Source organism: Lithobates pipiens, unplaced genomic scaffold, assembly GCF_037356315.1.
Source record: "Lithobates pipiens isolate NorthernLeopardFrog02 unplaced genomic scaffold, aLitPip1_a1.2 Scaffold_25, whole genome shotgun sequence".
Taxonomy (NCBI): domain Eukaryota; kingdom Metazoa; phylum Chordata; class Amphibia; order Anura; family Ranidae; genus Lithobates; species Lithobates pipiens.
This window is the reverse complement of record NW_027507787.1, coordinates 91,566,223-91,585,210: the sequence shown is the minus strand read 5'-3', so window position 1 is coordinate 91,585,210 and position 18,988 is coordinate 91,566,223.

The following is an 18,988-nucleotide window of genomic DNA, read 5'->3' as shown; positions in this document are numbered from 1 at the left end:
AGAGAGCAATGACACCAGCACTGATACCAGCAACTTGCTGAGGGACCCAAAAATATGACACCGCTCAACCTCTTCAAACAGGAGGGTACGGGCATATAGTACGGTGTGCTTTTTTTGTACAAGGAAGTGAGCCAAGGGTAGAAAAAAGGTTTGTGTGCTAGATTAAATAAATTGTTTATAGAGTTATGCATATACATGGTCTATTGGTCACATGTGTCCAGGGGTTCATCACTTCTCAGAGCATCCACATGGGTCGTTAACCCGATGTAGTCGGACACCTGCCGGTCTAGGCGTTCCCTGATGCTGGATCCGGATGAGACCTGTCGATGGGTCAGCTGAAAGAATGACCTCATATCAGAAGTCACCAACACATCTTCAAACCGCCCTCTTCTTGCAGGCGCTGTTGGATTGGTACCCGCAACTCTTTCTCTGGGAGTGGGACTTCCTCCTCTGCCAGCGCACACAAAAGCAGAATGCAGCATTTCTTGAAGCAAGGCCTCCAAGTGCTCCATTCTGACAGCCCTCTGATGATGGTAACATTTCTGCCATTTTGTGTTTGTACTGGGGGTCTAAGTACATAAGGTTTGGAAAGACCAAGCAGCTAGGTGGGACTTAATATGAAGCGCAAGGTGTGTAGAGCCAAGCACGACCATCCCCGATAATTTTGACAAAAAAAAGACAAAACAAGTGGGACTTTATATGAGGCATGCACCCAGTAGATAACACGGTGATACTGAATATGACAGGTACCCAAAATACTATTAACCACCTCGCGCCCGCCCTATAGCCGAATGACGGCCGTAGAGCAGGCGCGTTCGTCCGGGAGGCCGTCCCTGGACGTCCTAATGTTTACTTCCGCAATGCGCGCCGCCGCGGGCACGCATCGCGGAAGTTCTGTGTTCACTGTGTCCCCCAGGGACAGGCAAACACAGATCGCTGTAAACGGCCAATCACAGCGGCCGTTTACAGCGCGATCGGCGTGTCCAATGGGAGATGATCTCATATGTAAACATATGAGATCATCTCTCAGCGCCGCTCTCCCTCCTCACACAGAGTGTGAGAGGGGAGAGATGAACGGCTGCAGCGGCAGCCGTTCTGCTTTGCTGTGTTTTGAAAAAAAAAAAAAAGTGCCATCCTCCCCCAGCAGTGCCATCCATCCTCCCCCAGCAGTGCCATCCTGCCCCAGTGCCATCCACCCCAGTGCTACCTGCCCCCAGTGCCATCCACCCCAGTGCTACCTGCCCCCAGTGCCACCTGTTGTCAGTGCCATTTGTCCCCAGTGCCATCTGTCATCAGTGCCACATAGTGCCATCTGTCATCAGTGCCACGTATTAGTGCCATCTGTCATCAGTGCCACCTGTCAGTGTCACGTGCCATCTGTTGTCAGTGTCACGTGTCATCAATGCCACTTAGTGCCATCTGTCATCAGTGTCACGCGTCATCGGTGCCATGTATTAGTGCCATCTGTCATCGGTGGCACGTATTAGTGCCACGTATTAGTGCCATCTGTCATCAGTGCCACGTACTAGTGCCACATGTCTTCAGTGCCACATATTAGTGCTATCTGTCATCAGTGCCACATATTAGTGCCATCTGTCATCAGTGCCACGTATAAGTGTCATCATTGCCACGTATCAGTGCCATCTGTCATCAGTGTCACGTGTCATTGTCCTGGTGCTTCAAAAGTGTAATAAATAGTCAACAAGTTAGATGTGTAATTTATGTTCCTAGAACACATGATGGCGCTACCTGCATGTTGGGCCTCTCTATGTGGCCAGGCTGTGAAAAAGTCCCACACATGTGGTATTGTAATACTCAGGAGGAGTAGCAGAATTTTTTGGGGGGTGTCATTTGTGGTATACACATGCCATGTGAGAGAAATAACCTATTACAATGACAATTTTGTGGAGAAAAAAAAATGAAAAATCGTAATTTTGCAAAGAATTGTGGGAAAAAAATGACATCAAAAAGCTCACTATGCCTCTTACTAAATACCTTGGAATGTCTACTTTCCAAAAAGGGGTCATTTGGGGGGTATTTGTACTTTCCTGACTTGTTCGGGTCACAAGAAGCGAGATAGTCCACCAGTACATCAGATGTGATCAATTTTGTGCGATTCGCACCACAGCTTGTAGACTCTCTAACTTTCACAAAGACCAAATAATATCCACTAATTTGGGTTATTTTTACCAAAGATATGTAGCAGTATAAATTGTGGCCAAAATTTATGAAGAAAAATTAATAATTTGCATAAATCTGTCACAGAAAAATTTTCGGTCTTTTTTCATTTATAGCGCAAAAAATATAAACCCCAGAGGTGATCAAATACCACCAAAAGAAAGCTCTATTTGTGGGGAAAAAAAAGGACAAAAAAAATCATTTAGGTACAGTGTTGCATGACTGAGTAATTGTCATTCAAAGTGTGAGAGCACCGAAAGCTGAAAATTGGTCTGGGCAGGAAGGGTGTTTAAGTGCCCAGTAAGCAAGTGGTTAAAGAACCAAAAACGCTGCATATAAACATCACATGACATGAATTGGCACTAAAAGATTTAATTGTATATAAAAATTAACAAAGGAAAAATAATATAGTTCATACTATAAATATTATAAAAACCCAAATTCATTAGAAACTAGTCTCTAATATTGTAACAGAAATGTAATTAATAACATGATTAGTTCATACTGTAGATACTGTAGAAAACAAATTCATTCAGGGCAGATCTCTATGATAAAATTATATACTAAATTAATTTAATAAAAACCAATTGATATATAAGGTAATATAATGCTGTAATTGTAAACATAGGGTAGCAACTATTTGGCTCACAATCCCATAGTAAAGCAACAAAGTTTGTTCATACTGTAAACATTTGTAAATAACCAAATTCATGTGTCTCCATGGTAAGTAGTTATAATCATAATTAGTTGGTACCGTCCAGTTGGTGTGTAAGGTAACAGAGGATGATAATATAATGTAGAAGGGAGAGCATCTATTGGTTCGACGCGTTTCGTGGCGACTGCCACTCTTCAGGAGCAGGTATGAAGTGAGTGTCTATAAAATATTTAAAAACAATATGTTGGAAAAAATATATATATGTCATAGATCTATGAAGGGAGAGAGGAGGGGGGAGGGAAACGGGGGGAAAGGATAGGACACAATTTTCCAAAACTACTTAGAGGTAATCCTATAAGTTGGGGCATAAACTTCGGTCGGTTTCCAGTCCGCCATGTTTGAGTCAGGAATGTTGCAAAATAGGATGATTCCCCCATGGGGGTTTTTTTTTTAACAGCAAATTGATCAAAGGTGGTAATTTCAGTTAAAAAAGAAATGTATTATACCAAAAGGAAATTTAAATTAATTAATTTTAAAACACGAGCTCTGGGTTGCACATGTAAAAGGACAGATTTCATCATTCATGACAATATTGATACAGTGGAGCAAAACATTACAGAATGCCAACCACATGGACCCCAAAGCATTTTGACCCATATGGCCATGGTTTTATTCTAAAAAGATACATCAAAAAACTTTGAATTGTAACATGTCATGATATACAAGAATCTACATACATAAGAATGGTATATTTACCGCCAGAAAATGGAATTTGGAAACAGTCCTATAGCCAGAGTGTTCTGCCCCAAAAGGGCATAGAATTTATATAGACTGTTTTCCTAACCATTTTCTATGGACGGTTATATTTAGTTCACATGCTGCCATCCTGTGACCTTCTGTGGTAATGCACTTGTTTTCTCGTTTATTTTTCCTTATGTTATGACACACTTCCTTTATATGTAATGCTCCACCCTTCTTCCTGTGTTTTTGTACTTCCCGTGTCATCAATGCAGCTACAAGCCACATGTAGCAGGGCACATGTATTCTGCATAGTAAGCTACAGACAATATCTTTTGACCACATAAATACTACAACCTATTCATCTGTTTGTATCCTGTCATCTGCTGTAACCTGATGTTCAGAATAAAAGCATGTTGTGGATGGAATCAGTATTTGGTGAGTTCAAGCTATCTGATGAGGATTGTCCTCAGTGATTATATCTTATATAGGCCAGGCATAGAGGTCTCACAGGGATAAATCGCTTCATAACAATCCGAGTCAGGATAGTCAAAAGATGTATAGAATTCCCACAGCCTGCTGGGTATATGTATGTGCCTGATCTGCACTCAAGCTCAGTGCCATCCGCCATCTTGTGAAGCACATGGTCGCATGAGTTTACTGCACCTCATGTGAATGTGAAAAACTGTTTCTTTATATTGAACTGTGTCTCCCCACCTGTCTAAGCTGCTGTTCGCCTTCTTAAAGAGACAGTACCATTCCTTGCAAAAACGTGAAAAATGTCTAGACAAGACTGAGCACCCTTTTGTGGCTGAACCAACGCAGATTCATCATGCCTATGAACCCACAGATGTACAGGGAGCATATTCTGCAGATATTGCCGAACAGAGTGCAAGACCCAAATGTACAATAAAACCTACACAGAAACTCAAAGAAAACTATGAAACCACTAGAGATGAGTTCTCCAGGAATCTGTCAGACTTATGAATTTCACACTTTAATGATCGACCAGCTGAACTAAGAAACTCTATAGATCGTTTACCTGCCGCATACGAACACTACCAGCGGCTGTTTGCAAAATACACAGCTTTCTTGCAGGACTGAGGACTCTTCAGCAGTACTGACCAGGGCTGACCACCAAACCAACAAAGGGATCTCTTAGTGCAAAATGCCCAGTGTAAGGCAGAACTCCGCATTGCTCAACTGCAGGAGACCAGATCTTACAGATCCACATCAACCAAGCACACTACACGTTCTTCTAGATCCTCTCGCTCCAGAAGTTAAAATCAAGCAACAAGCTAATAAAGGCCCATGCAAGTCTGGAAGCAAATAAAGTGCAAAGCTCCTCTACCAGAAAGGAAGCATAAACACAAAAGGCAGCTCGCCATGCAAAGATGGTAAATTGCCAAGCAGAGATGGAGTCTCAGAGCAAAGCTGTCGCCAAATCAACCTAAACCTCGCCACCCTAATTCTTCTGTCTCTAGGATACCAACTCGCTACCGTTGTGGTAACCTTTCTCACAGTGCACCTCTGCTTGCAAGTTCAAGGATGTCATTTGTTTTCTTTGTGGAAAGACTGGTCATATTGGGATGTTTGCCGCAGCTCACACTCCCCAAACACTACCACAAAAGATAGACGTAAACATACATTTCATGTGGATACTGACAAGAACTCTGCTCTGCTCAGCTCTGATGAGGAGACCTGTGTCCAGCATGTTAGATTGTTTTGGGTAGCTGGGAACACTCCTGCGATAAAAGTGGATGTCACACTCAATGGCTGTCCTGTCTCCATGGATGTTGATTCAGGGATGGCTGTGTCCGTCATTTCATGGACTGATTTAAAGGCATCGGGTCTGTCCCTACCGCTCCAACCTACAAATCTCACACTACAAACCTACAGTACGGAACTGCTACAGCCCTTTTGTTATGTGAAACCCATTGTGACATTAGGCAAGCGCAGTGAAACTCTACGCCTTTATGTTGTAAGTAAAGGATGTCCTCTGCTGTATGGTAGGGACTGGCTCATAGCCCTGGGCATGCCCCCTCTTGCCATTGCCCAATGTGCATTGCTTTCTCAGGTAGACCATTGGGTGGAATCCATTTAAGGAGGTTTTTGAGGACTCTTTGGGCTCGGTAAAAGGAAAAATGGCCCACCTTATCTTAAAGCCTAGTGCTACACATCGTTTTTGTAAGGCAAGATCAGATCAGTGCCCTTTGCGTTGCGGAAGAAAGTGGAAGCAGAGCTGGACCATCTATTGGCTAAAAAGATCATAACTAAAGTTGATAGAAGTGAATGGGCATCGCCCATTGTGCCTGTCATGAAAAAGAATGGAGACATTAGAATTTGTGGGGATTTCAGGGCTGCCCTGAACAACCAACTTTTTGTGGATCAATACCCATTGCCTTGACTCGAAGATCTATTGGTCTCACTGGCTGGGGTGCAAAAGTTTACAAAAATAGACTTGAAGCAAGCTTACCTGCAACTGCAAGTACACCTAGATTCACGCCATCTTTTGGGCATTAACACCCATAAAGGATTATTCCAATATAACCGCATGGTTTTTGGCCTAGCCCCAGCTCCAGCCATCTGGCAGCAGATCATGGATGAGGTCCTGGCAGGCATACATTTCACCCAATATCTACTTGATGACATGCTCATTACTGGTCCCACTGAAGAAGAACACAGAATGTTGAAACTGTGCTGAAAACTCATTTATTCAGGGAAGCCTATCTCACACCCACCTAACAACTGTCCCCGAGCCACCCTCATCAAATCATTCTCTGCTATTATTACCTTTTGTACCACCACCCCCTCCCTTTACAATGTAAGCTCTACGAGCAGGGCTCTCCTGTACCTATTGTACTGTAATTGTGTTGTCCCCCCCCCTATACATTGTAAAGCACTGTGTAAACTGTTGGCGCTATATAAATCGTGAACAATGGTATGGTTTACGTGTCAATCTTTTAAAATGCAAATTTCTCAAGTCTTGACTGGAATTTTGTGCCCACACTGTGGACTGACATGGGTTACACACTACTGAAGAAAAGGTTAAAGCCCTTACCCATGCCCCTACTCCCCAGAATGTTACACAACTCAGGTCCTACCTTGGCCTCCTAAATTATTACCACCGTTTCTTGCCAAACCTAGCACACCAGCTCTACCCGTTACATCACTTACTGGATGCAAGAGCTAAATGGATATGGACAAATGTACAGAAGATTTTTGGCTTTCTAAAGAGCTCATTCTGTCCTCTCAGGTTCTGGTCCACTATGATTTAAAGAAACACGTCACCTTGGCTTGTGATGCCTCACCTTATGGACTGGGTGCCGTGATTTCCCATGTCATGCCAGATGGCACGGAGCGCCCCATTTGTTTTGCCTTCAGGCCTTTAACCTCAGCAGAATAAAACTACTCCCAGACAGACAAGGAAGCTTTGGCCATTGTGTGGGCCACAAAAAAATGTCACACGCACATCTATGGACATGAGTTCACACTTATCACTGACCACAAACCTCGGTTGTTCATACTGAATCCTCAGAAAGGAATTTCTACAACAACCTCATTTCGCTTACAAAGGTACGCTTTATTCTTGGGAGCTTATACTTATTCTATCAGATACCGCTCCCATGAGGCCCATGGCAATGCAGATGCATTTTCCAGATTGCCAATTGGAGACCACCCACCTAGAGACCTACGCATAGTGGAAGTACACAGGCCACCGTCCTGCATGTCCACCTCCCTAATTGCCAGACATACAGCCACAGATCCCTTCCTGTCTCAGATATTCTCGTATGTTCAGGCTGGATGGCCAGAGAAAGTCCCAGGTGAATTTCGTCTGTACTTTATCAGAAAATGTGAGCTTGTGACTAATGCTGGTTGCCTACAGTGGGGCAATAGGGTGATTATACCTCAGTATTTGCAACCAACCATACTAATGCCGCGTACACACGAGCGGACTGTATGGCGTACTTAGTCCGTCATACAATCCGACGGACAGTCCGTCATACCACTGAACGGACTTGACCACACACGGATACCCAAACAGTCCGACGAAAGCTTGCGCGATGACGTACAGCACGTACGACGGGACTAGAAATAGGAAGTCCAAGACACAGCAAAGCACCCTTTGGGCTCCTTCTGCTGACTTTGCGTTAGTAGAAGTTTGGTTAGAGACGATTCGCGCTTTTCAGACTTCAGCTTAATTTGTCTGTTTTCTGCGTCGCAGTCTACCTGTGAGGTTTGTATCTGTCTTTCGGTACACGTGGATCAGTTGGTACCTGTTGTTAGGCGCTTCTGGTCCGCTCGTTTCTGGGTTTCAGGTCGTTCTTCATAGGTCTGGCTGTTCTTCAGTGCGTTCAGTTAAGCTTGTTTGTCCAGCTGACCGTTTCAAAGCCATGGAGAGTGGACGTACTCGGGAACGAGTTCGTGCTATATGGGGGCTTGGTGTTGGGGTTAATACTTTGACCCGAGCCCAGTCTGTGAACAGGGTGAGGAGGAGTTCATGGACAAAGAATTGGTTGCGCCAGCGCGACCAATTCTCGCACATGCCTTTACTCCGTGAGATCCGTGAGAATAATCCTGATGATTTCAGGAATTATCTCAGGATGACGGACCCCGTTTTTCACCGTCTGCTGGCTTTGCTGACCCCTTATATCAACAGGCAGGATACCTGCATGCGGCAAGCCATCACTCCGGAGCAGAGGCTCGTCGCCACGTTGCGCTACTTGGCGACAGGGAGAAGCCTTCAGGACCTCAGGTTCTCTACAGGCATCTCCCCCCAGGCTCTGGGGATCATTATTCCAGAGACCTGTTCTGCCATTATTCGGGTCCTGCAGAAGGAATATATGAAGGTAAGTTTGTTCTTTTAATATTGCATTATATGCATTGTATGTTTGTATTAATTTCATCATGACTTTTAATATCCATGACAGGAATATGCTGTGAATGTCCCCTTTATATGAATGCATGCAATTGTTTTTGTTGATGTATTTTTTTTGTGTCATTTTTTTTATAGCTTTTACCTTTTTGTGTCCCACGTGCATATTTGCTTTCACTAACGTCCCCAGCATGCAATCCTGGGCCCCTATACACCCACAACCGAGACAGTTTTTCTCTAATTCATATTGTCAGCTCCATTGTACTGTTTTACTGCCCCCACCCTTTGTATACTCTTTGTATACACCCTTTGTGTATATATATATATATATATATATATATATATATATATAGGGATTGTATACTCGTTAATTAGGCCCCCACCCCACTCAAATTGGTTGCAGGGATTGTATACTCATTAATTAGGCCCCCACCCCACTCAAATTGGTTGCAGGGATTGTATACTCATTAATTAGGCCCCCACCCCACTCAAATTGGTTGCAGGGATTGTATACTCATTAATTAGGCCCCCACCCCACTCAAATTGGTTGCAGGGATTGTATACTCATTAATTAGGCCCCCACCCCACTCAAATTGGTTGCAGGGATTGTATACTCATTAATTAGGCCCCCACCCCACTCAAATTGGTTGCAGGGTTTGTATACTCATTAATTAGGCCCCCACCCCACTCAGATTGGTTGCAGGGATTGTATACTCATTAATTAGGCCCCCACCCCACTCAAATTGGTTGCAGGGATTGTATACTCATTAATTAGGCCCCCACCCCACTCAAATTGGTTGCAGGGATTGTATACTCATTAATTAGGCCCCCACCCCACTCAAATTGGTTGCAGGGATTGTATACTCATTAATTAGGCCCCCACCCCACTCAGATTGGTTGCAGGGATTGTATACTCATTAATTAGGCCCCCACCCCACTCAAATTGGTTGCAGGGATTGTATACTCATTAATTAGGCCCCCACCCCACTCAAATTGGTTGCAGGGATTGTATACTCATTAATTAGGCCCCCACCCCACTCAAATTGGTTGCAGGGATTGTATACTCATTAATTAGGCCCCCACCCCACTCAAATTGGTTGCAGGGATTGTATACTCATTAATTAGGCCCCCACCCCACTCAGATTGGTTGCAGGGATTGTATACTCATTAATTAGGCCCCCACCCCACTCAAATTGGTTGCAGGGATTGTATACTCATTAATTAGGCCCCCACCCCACTCAAATTGGTTGCAGGGATTGTATACTCATTAATTAGGCCCCCACCCCACTCAAATTGGTTGCAGGGATTGTATACTCATTAATTAGGCCCCCACCCCACTCAGATTGGTTGCAGGGATTGTATACTCATTAATTAGGCCCCCACCCCACTCACCCACCTAACTTATGTCCCCTGGTCCATCAGAGGGCTGAGTAATCTGTGAATTGGGCCGTCTATTTTTTTTTTTTGCAGAAAAACATTTTCAATATTTCTGTTTAACTGTTGTTCCAAAATGTTTTTGAGTTTTATTTGTTATGAATTGTTTTGATTTAATGACTAATTTTATTTTATTTTTATTTTTTTTTCCTGTGTTTGACTCCCCAGTTTCCTTCCACGCCACAGGAATGGCAGACTGTGGCTTCCCAGTTCGCTGCCCGTTGGGACTTTCCCAACTGTGGAGGGGCGATCGACGGGAAACATGTGCGGATTGTGCCCCCACCCCATTCGGGGTCCTACTATTGGAATTATAAGGGGTTCCATAGTGTGGTGTTAATGGCGGTGGTGTCAGCACAATATGACTTTCTGTATGTGGATGTGGGGAAGAACGGCTGGATGTCTGACGGAGGAGTGTTTAGGCAGACCGAGTTCTGCCACCGTCTCATCACTGGTGACCTGGACTTGCCACCAGATGCTGATAATGTGGAGGGTCTACCTTTTGTTTTTATCGCTGATGAAGCGTTCGGTCTGATGAACCATTTGATGAAGCCCTTCCCCCAAAGGACCCTCACCCCGGAGAGGAGGGTTTTTAATTACCGGCTGGCCAGAGCAAGAAGGGTTGTGGAGAATGCCTTTGGTATTATGGCCAGCCGGTTCCGTCTGTTTTTGACAGCAATAAACTTGGCAGAGTACAAACTGAACTATCTCATTCTCTGCTGCTGCATTTTGCACAACTTTTTAAGAAAACTTTCTGGAACCCATTACCTGCAGCCAATTGGGCCTGAGGCCAGACTAATGCCAGAACTCACAGGGCTGGATCCTGCCCATCCTGGCTTAGCCCCCCAAACAACACGTGAGGTGCGTGACCAGTATGTCACCTATTTTAATGGTAGGGGGGCTATTCCAATGCCAGCTGACCAATAAAGATTTCCTTTTGTTTAAATATGTATTGTCTGATCACATTTTTAAGTTTGGTTCTTGTTTGCTTTTCAAGGTGGTTGTCTCCTACATTCTCCTAATTCAGGGATATGCAATTGGCCGACCTCCAGCTGGTGCAAAACTACAAGTCAATCATGCCTCTGGGTCTCATGCTTGTGGCTGTCAGTCTTGCTATGCTTCATGGGACTTGTAGTTCTGCAACAGCTGGATTTCCACTAATTGCATATTCCTGTCCTAGTGCATTTGTATTGCAAAGTGGTTTTTGCCAATAGTAAATAAGGCCCTTTGTGACAGAAAACACAAAATGACTTCCCAAACTGGTATTGAGTATTGAAAGAAGTAGACACACACACACACACATCTTTTTTTTTAATTTTTAATAGTGCACATTCCAACAAGTGCCTCTTTTTTTGGTATTTTTCTTTTTGTTTTGTTTTGTTTTGGTAAACAATTTTTTTTGTAAACATATAAATATATATCTATATATATAATAAAATAAAAAAATAAATAAAATCTAATTTTTAACTATTTGCAGAAAACAAGGGGTAAAGCCAAATTTTGAAGATGCACACCAAAAATTGGTAATGTCAACATGTGCTATCTACCATCATGAGTGATCAATGGACGTGTTTGGTGGGTGCAATCCCTTCCTCTCACATACTAGAATGAGGAAGGGTTTGCAAACACAAAATGCGTACATTGCGATTCTCTGATGGCACATAGCACATGTTGACACACCGTGTGCATCTTCAAAATTTGGCCTTTAAAAACAATGTTATAAAAACATTAAAAACTTTTTTACAAGGAAATGAAGAACATGATCTTTCGTTTTAGGGAAAAGGGGCTTAGATTCTCCCTAAAACATCGATCATGTTCTTCATTTCCTGCTTCATAGTGTTCAGTTCTCGTTGCATGTTTTGCATCTTGTTCTGCATTTGATCAATCTTGCCATTCCAGGCCATGATCTGACCAATCAGTCTCTGGGCACTGTCAGATGAAAATGGCTCCGCGGCTTGTCCTTCCACAACCAGATCATCACCTAAAAACATGTGTAGATAAAAAATTTTGTTAAAATATACAGCCATTAATTGTTTACCTTAAGCTGGGTTGTCAGACACTCACTTTGTGGGGTGCGTATCTCCACCACCTCTTCCTCCTTCACATCTAGCCCTGGGCTGGGCTGCTCCAGCTCTGACACTGGGCTGGGCTGCTCTAGCTCTGACACTGGGCTTGGGCTAACTGCCCAATCAGGCTGGTGAGGTCGGGGGGTCCTGGGCTGCTCCGCCTCTTGTCTGAGTCTTTGTTACCCTATGAGAATGAAAAAAAAAAAAAAAGGTATACTTTTAAGCATAGTGATATTTGAGTTCAGAAATTGGAATATGAAACATTGGTTTGAAGTGGTGTACAATTATTAGCTGGTTGTTACAAGATCCTAGTTTAATACATCATTTAAATGACATTTTTTTAGTTAGGCTGTGTTCAGACTGCTGCGATGTGCGAACGCTGCAGATCTACTGTGGTTTCACGCATCGCATGCCTCCCAGAGGCAGTTCACACTGCCCTATGTGACCTGCTGGGAGTGTCAGTGTAAAGTTTTATTGACACCTCCAAATTATTTCTCATATCACAGTGCAATTTTTAAACTCGGACAGGAATCGGACCACATGGTGTGAACACCCATGTGATCCGATTCTGCTGTGGACTAAAAAAAGGGCCATGTACAAGTTTGGGCCGGATGCGATGCGAATTCAGCCATACTATATGTATGGCTGAAATCGCATCACAAAGAGGTCACATGTGATTTGCACTGCAGTGCGGTGCAAATCACATTCAATCTCGTACATTGCAGCAATGTAAACCTAGCCTTTAACCAAACTGCGATACTTTATATCTTTTGTCCAAGTTTCACAGACGGACACACTCGAATCATCCCCTGCAGTACCTGTGTGTGATTATGTCAAAAAATGTTCTATGATGTCCCAAACTACACTAAATGATTCCCAGTCCAGATGTTGAACCAGCATTTTATCTACCTATCTATCTATCTATCTATCTCTTTTTTTTTGTTAGACTACATTACACTGAATACATTTATGAAACAGCTGCAGCTATAAAGACATGTACACAAAGATATCCTAAACTGAGTGTGACAATTCAGTTTATCATGAACAATACAAAAAAATTAATAACTAATTAAAATCTAATCCAACACCAGATAAATTTACACCATATACAAATTCACGCTATTTACGTCCACATATACGAACGAGCATATTCGCTCATTACATGAACTATTAACCACACAAACGATCAAATTCGCCAGATTTACAAATATATCGTATACACCTATACGAACGATTATGTCCGACCGTCACTATAAGCGCAGAGTACTCACTTTTTTTCAGTGCCTTTTTGATTCTCCTGTATTGGTCCGGCTCCCTGGATTTGATGTCGGACCATCGTTTCCGGAGCTGATCTTTGGCTCTTCGGACCCCAAATTTGCTCTGCAAAGTGCTCACAACTATCGTCATGATGCCATCTTTTCTGATATTGGGTTTGGGATACGGGCCATTTTCCCCATCGTAATCCTCCCTTCTCAGTATATCCACCATCTCTTCAAAGGCCATGTTTGTGGCCTTAAACCTCTTCCTTGCTCCGGAAGCATGGTGTTCAGGGCTTTCCTCCGCGCTGCTAACTGAAAATACGTCCGCCATCTTCATCTATTCAATCTCCCACAGCGGAACGAGGGTAAAAGGGGCGGGGAAATACGTTCACACAGAACGTCAGGGGCGGGCAACGTGGGCGACGCAGGTGGAGCTTGAACGCATGCGCTGTATATAAAGCGTTACCGCGAGGCCTCACGTTTGTCCGAACGGAAGCAGCGAGTGATACACGCGACGGTAAGATGGTTATCTTTTTATTTTTAGGGTTTTAGGCCTGCGTTAGGAATGTATATAGTGGGATTTTACCTTGTGGATGGTTAGTTGATTTTAATGTGGGTTGGTGGTTGAGTGGGGTTGGTGTTTTGTGTGGTAGTGTGGGGGTGGGTGTGTGGGGGGTAGTGTGTGTGGGGGTGGCTGTATGGGGGGGTAGTGTGTGTGTGGGGGGGTAGTGTGTGTGGTAGTGTGTGTGTGGGGGTAGTGTGGGTGGGTGTAGTGTGTGTCTCGCCTACATTGTCACAATATAAATAGTGTGCATTTGGTCTGACATTAGTATTTATGTTTTTTTTTTTTCAGAACTCAAAATGCAAAAGTACACTCCGGACCCCTTTAAGGAGGAGGCATTCCTGTGAACATTCATTGATATGTTTGAGATGCACAGGAGCCTGTGGGATTCCAAGCACCCACTATATTCAAGCCGTCCTGGCCGGAGGAAGACACTGGGGACAATTTTGAAGTTTGTGAAAACCCGACTCCCCCAGGCAGACCTTAAGTTTGTGAGCTCCAAAATTCAGGGCCTGCGTAACATGTATAGGCGGGAGCGCAACAAGATCCTAGAGTCCCAAACATCAGGAGCAGCAGCAGATGAGATATATGTACCTAGGCTGTGGTATTACAACAGGCTGCGTTTTCTGGATGACACGTCAGAAGCCAGGCAGTCACTTTCCACTCTTCCGTCTATCCTTCCCTCCACCCTTCCCTCCACCTCAGGTAAGCCACCCCAGGAAGATCCAGACCCTTCCTTGCTGGATGAAGTTGATGCGCCCAGCTGGAGCCAGGTATATTTTAGTTTCTAAAGTTAGGATTGCTCAAATATTAATGATGTAAAGTTCAATGTTTGAATTGCTTCCAAATCTAGGATTTCATCACAAATTAAATTAGATATAAGGATACAGTAGTTTCCACAAATGTGGCTCAAATCTTGGTGAACTGATGGAAAAATTATGGTTTCAAAATGATAGCCTTTTGTATTTCAAGACAAATGTATTTGCAAGTGAGAACTGTAAAATTGTCAGTGATTGATGATTTCAAAATATAGACATATTTTATTTATTTATTTCTTTATTTTTTACACAGGATGAGCTCACCCAGGAGGAGGCCGGGACCAGTGGTATGGAGGAGGAGGCCGGGACCAGCCACACGCAGGAGCTAGCTGGGCCCAGCAGGAGTCGGACCGAAAGTCAGGTCCCTCCCCTCCGCCTAGCAAGCAAAAGGCCCAGGAGGATGACGCAGACAGAGGAGGAGTCATTGGCGCTTATACGTCAAGCCAGCCAATTGCTGAGTAAACCCCCCAATCCTGAAGAGGCCTACGCTACATATTTGGCCAGCAAGTTGCTTGAAATGGAGAAGGGACAGCGCAACTTGTGCGAATCGATTTTCTTCTACAGTATTCAGCGGGGTCTGAAGGGTGAGCTAACACCAACCACCAGACTGTACAACACAGACCCTACTTCTCCTCCTGCTCCTCCTCCTCCTCCTACCACAAGTCCACCACCAGAGGCACAGCCCCCAGCGAAGCGTGGAGGGAAGGCTAGACGGAAGAGTCGGAAGTGACTGCCTGGCTTCAGTCTGCTCTGACAGAAGACGCAGGCTGTTGTAGTACCACAGTCTGGGGACATAGATGTCATCTGCTGCTGTTCCTGGTCTGTGGGATTCTAGGACCATGTTGTGCTCCCTATTTTCATGTTACACAGGATCTGAATTTTGGTGGCCACTGACTTGATGTCTGCCTGGGGGACAAAAGGCTTCACAAACTTCAAAAGTGTCTCCAGTGTTGCCTCCCTCTTGATTTTGTTTTGTACAGACTAAAAATAAAGATTTATTATTTCCAAAAATATTGTATTTTATTTTTATTTTTTTGGGCTTAAAAAAACAGAGTTTATTTGTGAGTAGGCAGGTACATGTCAAAAGACTATGGGGGTTATTTACAAAACACACGTTCATGTTAATATAAATATGCTAACTTCAAGTGCAATTTTTAAAGCACTGCAAGTGCACTTGGAAGTGCAGTCGCTGTAAATTTGAGGCTAACATTTGAAATGAGGGGAAGCTCTGCTGATTTTGAACATTCAATCATGTGTAAGCTAAAATGCTGGTTTGGGTATCTATCTATCTATCTATCTCTACTTACATAGTCTGCTTGGACAAAAAAAGCGCAAGTCCATCTAGTTTAACCCCCCCCCCCACACACACACAAAAAAAAGCAAAATAAATAAATGATTTTAAACTAACAATAGTAGTTCCAAAAATATATAGTAATAGATAAATTATAAAATTATATATATATATATATATATATATATATATTTTTTTTTTTTTTTAAATGAAGTTTATATATATATATATATATATATATATATATATATATATATATATATATATATATATATATATATATATATATATATATATTCTCAAATTGGAATATTAATCATAGGATGAGGATGAATAAAAACATTTGTGATAACTCTGTGTGAATATAAGCAGCAAAGCTACTTCACTTTTCTTGCATTATGAAGAAGAAAAGAATGGGCTATATTAAAAAAACACAAAATTAGCAGCATGACGAATATGCTAGCTTCAATACGAACACTAGTTTTACAAGACCGAGCGCTTCCGCCCTGTAAATCCTTTCTGGGCATGCGTCATTCTTAGTCCGTCCGACAGCGGATTGTCCGCTGAAACCAAAGTATGACGGACAGAATTTCGAAAAATCCGAAATACTTAGTACGCCAGACTGCACTCTGAAAAAGTCAGCTGAAGCCCACACACGAGCGGACTGTCCGCTGAAATGTGTTTCGACGGACTAAGTACGCCATACAGTCCGCCCGTGTGTACGCGGCATAAGGATACTGCATGAGGGCCATCCTGGTGTGATGCACATGAAGCAGCGAGCCCGGAGCTATGTTTGGTGGCTGCAAATGGATAAAGCAATTGAAGATTATGTGGCTCAATGTCCTGGGTGCTGTCAAGCTCAGCGACCCCAAAAGAAAGGAACCCTGCAACCTTGGCCATGGCTGACAGGCCCGTGGTCAAGACTCTATCTTGATTTTGCTGGCCCAATCCAGGGTAAAATGTATTTGATAATGGTAGATGCACATTCAAAATGGCCAGAGGTATTTCAAATACCTTCTACTACCTCAGCTGCTACCATTCTAGTCTTAAAGAAGCTCTTTGCTCAATATGGCTTGCCAACAGCCATAGTCTCGGACAATGGAACTCAATTTATATTGCATGAGTTTCAATCCTTCCTCAGTGGCTTGAGCATCCAACACTACAAAACAGCTCCTTATCACCCAGCCTCAAATGGGCTGGCAGAACGGTTTGTGCAGACATTTAAGAAGGCCTTACTGTGCACTCTGGACCAGATCGGACTGACAGAAGCTACTGGACTTCTTGATTATGTAACGAAACACGCTACTATTGGGCTGTCCCCTGCTTTTCTTATGTTTGGCAGGCATCTCCGCATCAGACTGGATTTAGTCCATCCACAGGAACAGTCACAAACACCTCCTCCACCAGGCCGTCCTGGATTCCGTGCCTGATCTTGTATGGTTTCGGAATTACAGAGTTTTGCCTCATTGGCTTCCTGGCATAATTGATGGACCTCTTGGAAGAAGAATGTACCTCGTTCGCCTGGAGAATGGCGTTTATGTTCAACGACACCTTTCGCAATTGAGGAAGCGCATTTGCCGACCACTACAGACAAACCCAACCCCTCTTTCTAACCAACCACCAGAGTCTACTCAGGGCTCTACTGGTGACCTATGGAATGGTGTATGGCATGATCCCACGAGTTTACAACCAACCCCTGAAAAGGTTGGTGACCATATTTCTGAGGAGTCCATACATGTGCCTGGAGTCGCAGAGACTGATTGGTCTGTTGGACACCCACTGACATCTCCAGAACCTTTGACTGACTCTATCCCTTCCAGTGCTGTGTCACTTCGTAAGTCTGCCCACCAATGACATCAAACTCCTCTTTGGCAAATCACTGAAATCTTACGGGACAGGAAACTGAGAAAAAGGGCTCCTGAAGTGCTGCGGAAGCCACAGAACTGAGTTGGAGATACTACTTGCTAAACTGATCCTGTTTGCCTTGTTCTTTATGTGTTGAGTATTTTATGCGTTGTCAAAGGAAATGTATTCCTGTGCCAAGATGGGAAGGGATATTATATTAATAGGCTAGAGTACTGCTGCACTCACTGGGGGGGAAATGTCTGAACCCAGGAGAAATTGGTATAAGAGTAGTGGTGCGCTGTACTAAAAAATATGTAAACTACCAATCATGGTGTGCTTTAAGAAATTAAATTACAGTAAAGCCAGTAAAAATGGCCAAAACAAATGAAATATATAGTATAAGGGTAAGTCGATAACAGCTACCAACACGTATATATACACCAGCTGTATAGCAATAGTATAATGTATTATAATAATTAACATATGATCTTCTTCAGTCAATAAATTGATATAAACAGCAAAACAGGTAAATAAAAGTAATAATAAAAAGAATAATAATAAAAACAGTAGTGACACTTTGTAGTGATACGAGTAAGTGTAAAATAAAAATAAAACTGTAGTATCAAGTGAAAAATTATTTAAAAGTTGAGCAAAAAAGTGCAGTAGTGCTAAGGACAGAGTCCAATAACAAATTTATATAACTATATAGTCGTCTATGCAGACGGATGAATATCAATTTCAGATGTCCATGTAGAAGTGCAAAAGTGCAGTAAAGTGATGACTATATAGAATCGCATAAGGTGCTAAGAAATAGTGTAGCGATTATGTCTAGGAATCGCATAGTAAACTCTTGATGCGATTATATCCAAAAATTGCATACAATCTGAGTACGGATGAGCTTCGTGTTCAATACGTTCAACTCGAACATCGGCCGTTCGCCCGTTCGGCGAATTCCGAACGTTATGGGCCGTTCGCGCCAAATTCGTGTGGCGCTCACGGCCCACAATGCACTGCGTCATCGCAGTGCATTGCTGGCTCATGATTGGCCAAGCATGCACTGTGACCCCACATGCTTGGCCAATCACAGCGCCAGCAGCGAGGAGAGCCATGATTGGCCACAGGCAGGATGCCTGTGGCCAATCATAGCTCAGGCTGTGTAGTACACGCCCCACACTATATAAGGCCACCAGCTCGGCGGCCTTGTGTAGTGTGTTGGCGTCTGAAGCAGTTAGTGGGTGTTCTGTGTACCTTCAACACAGTATACACCGA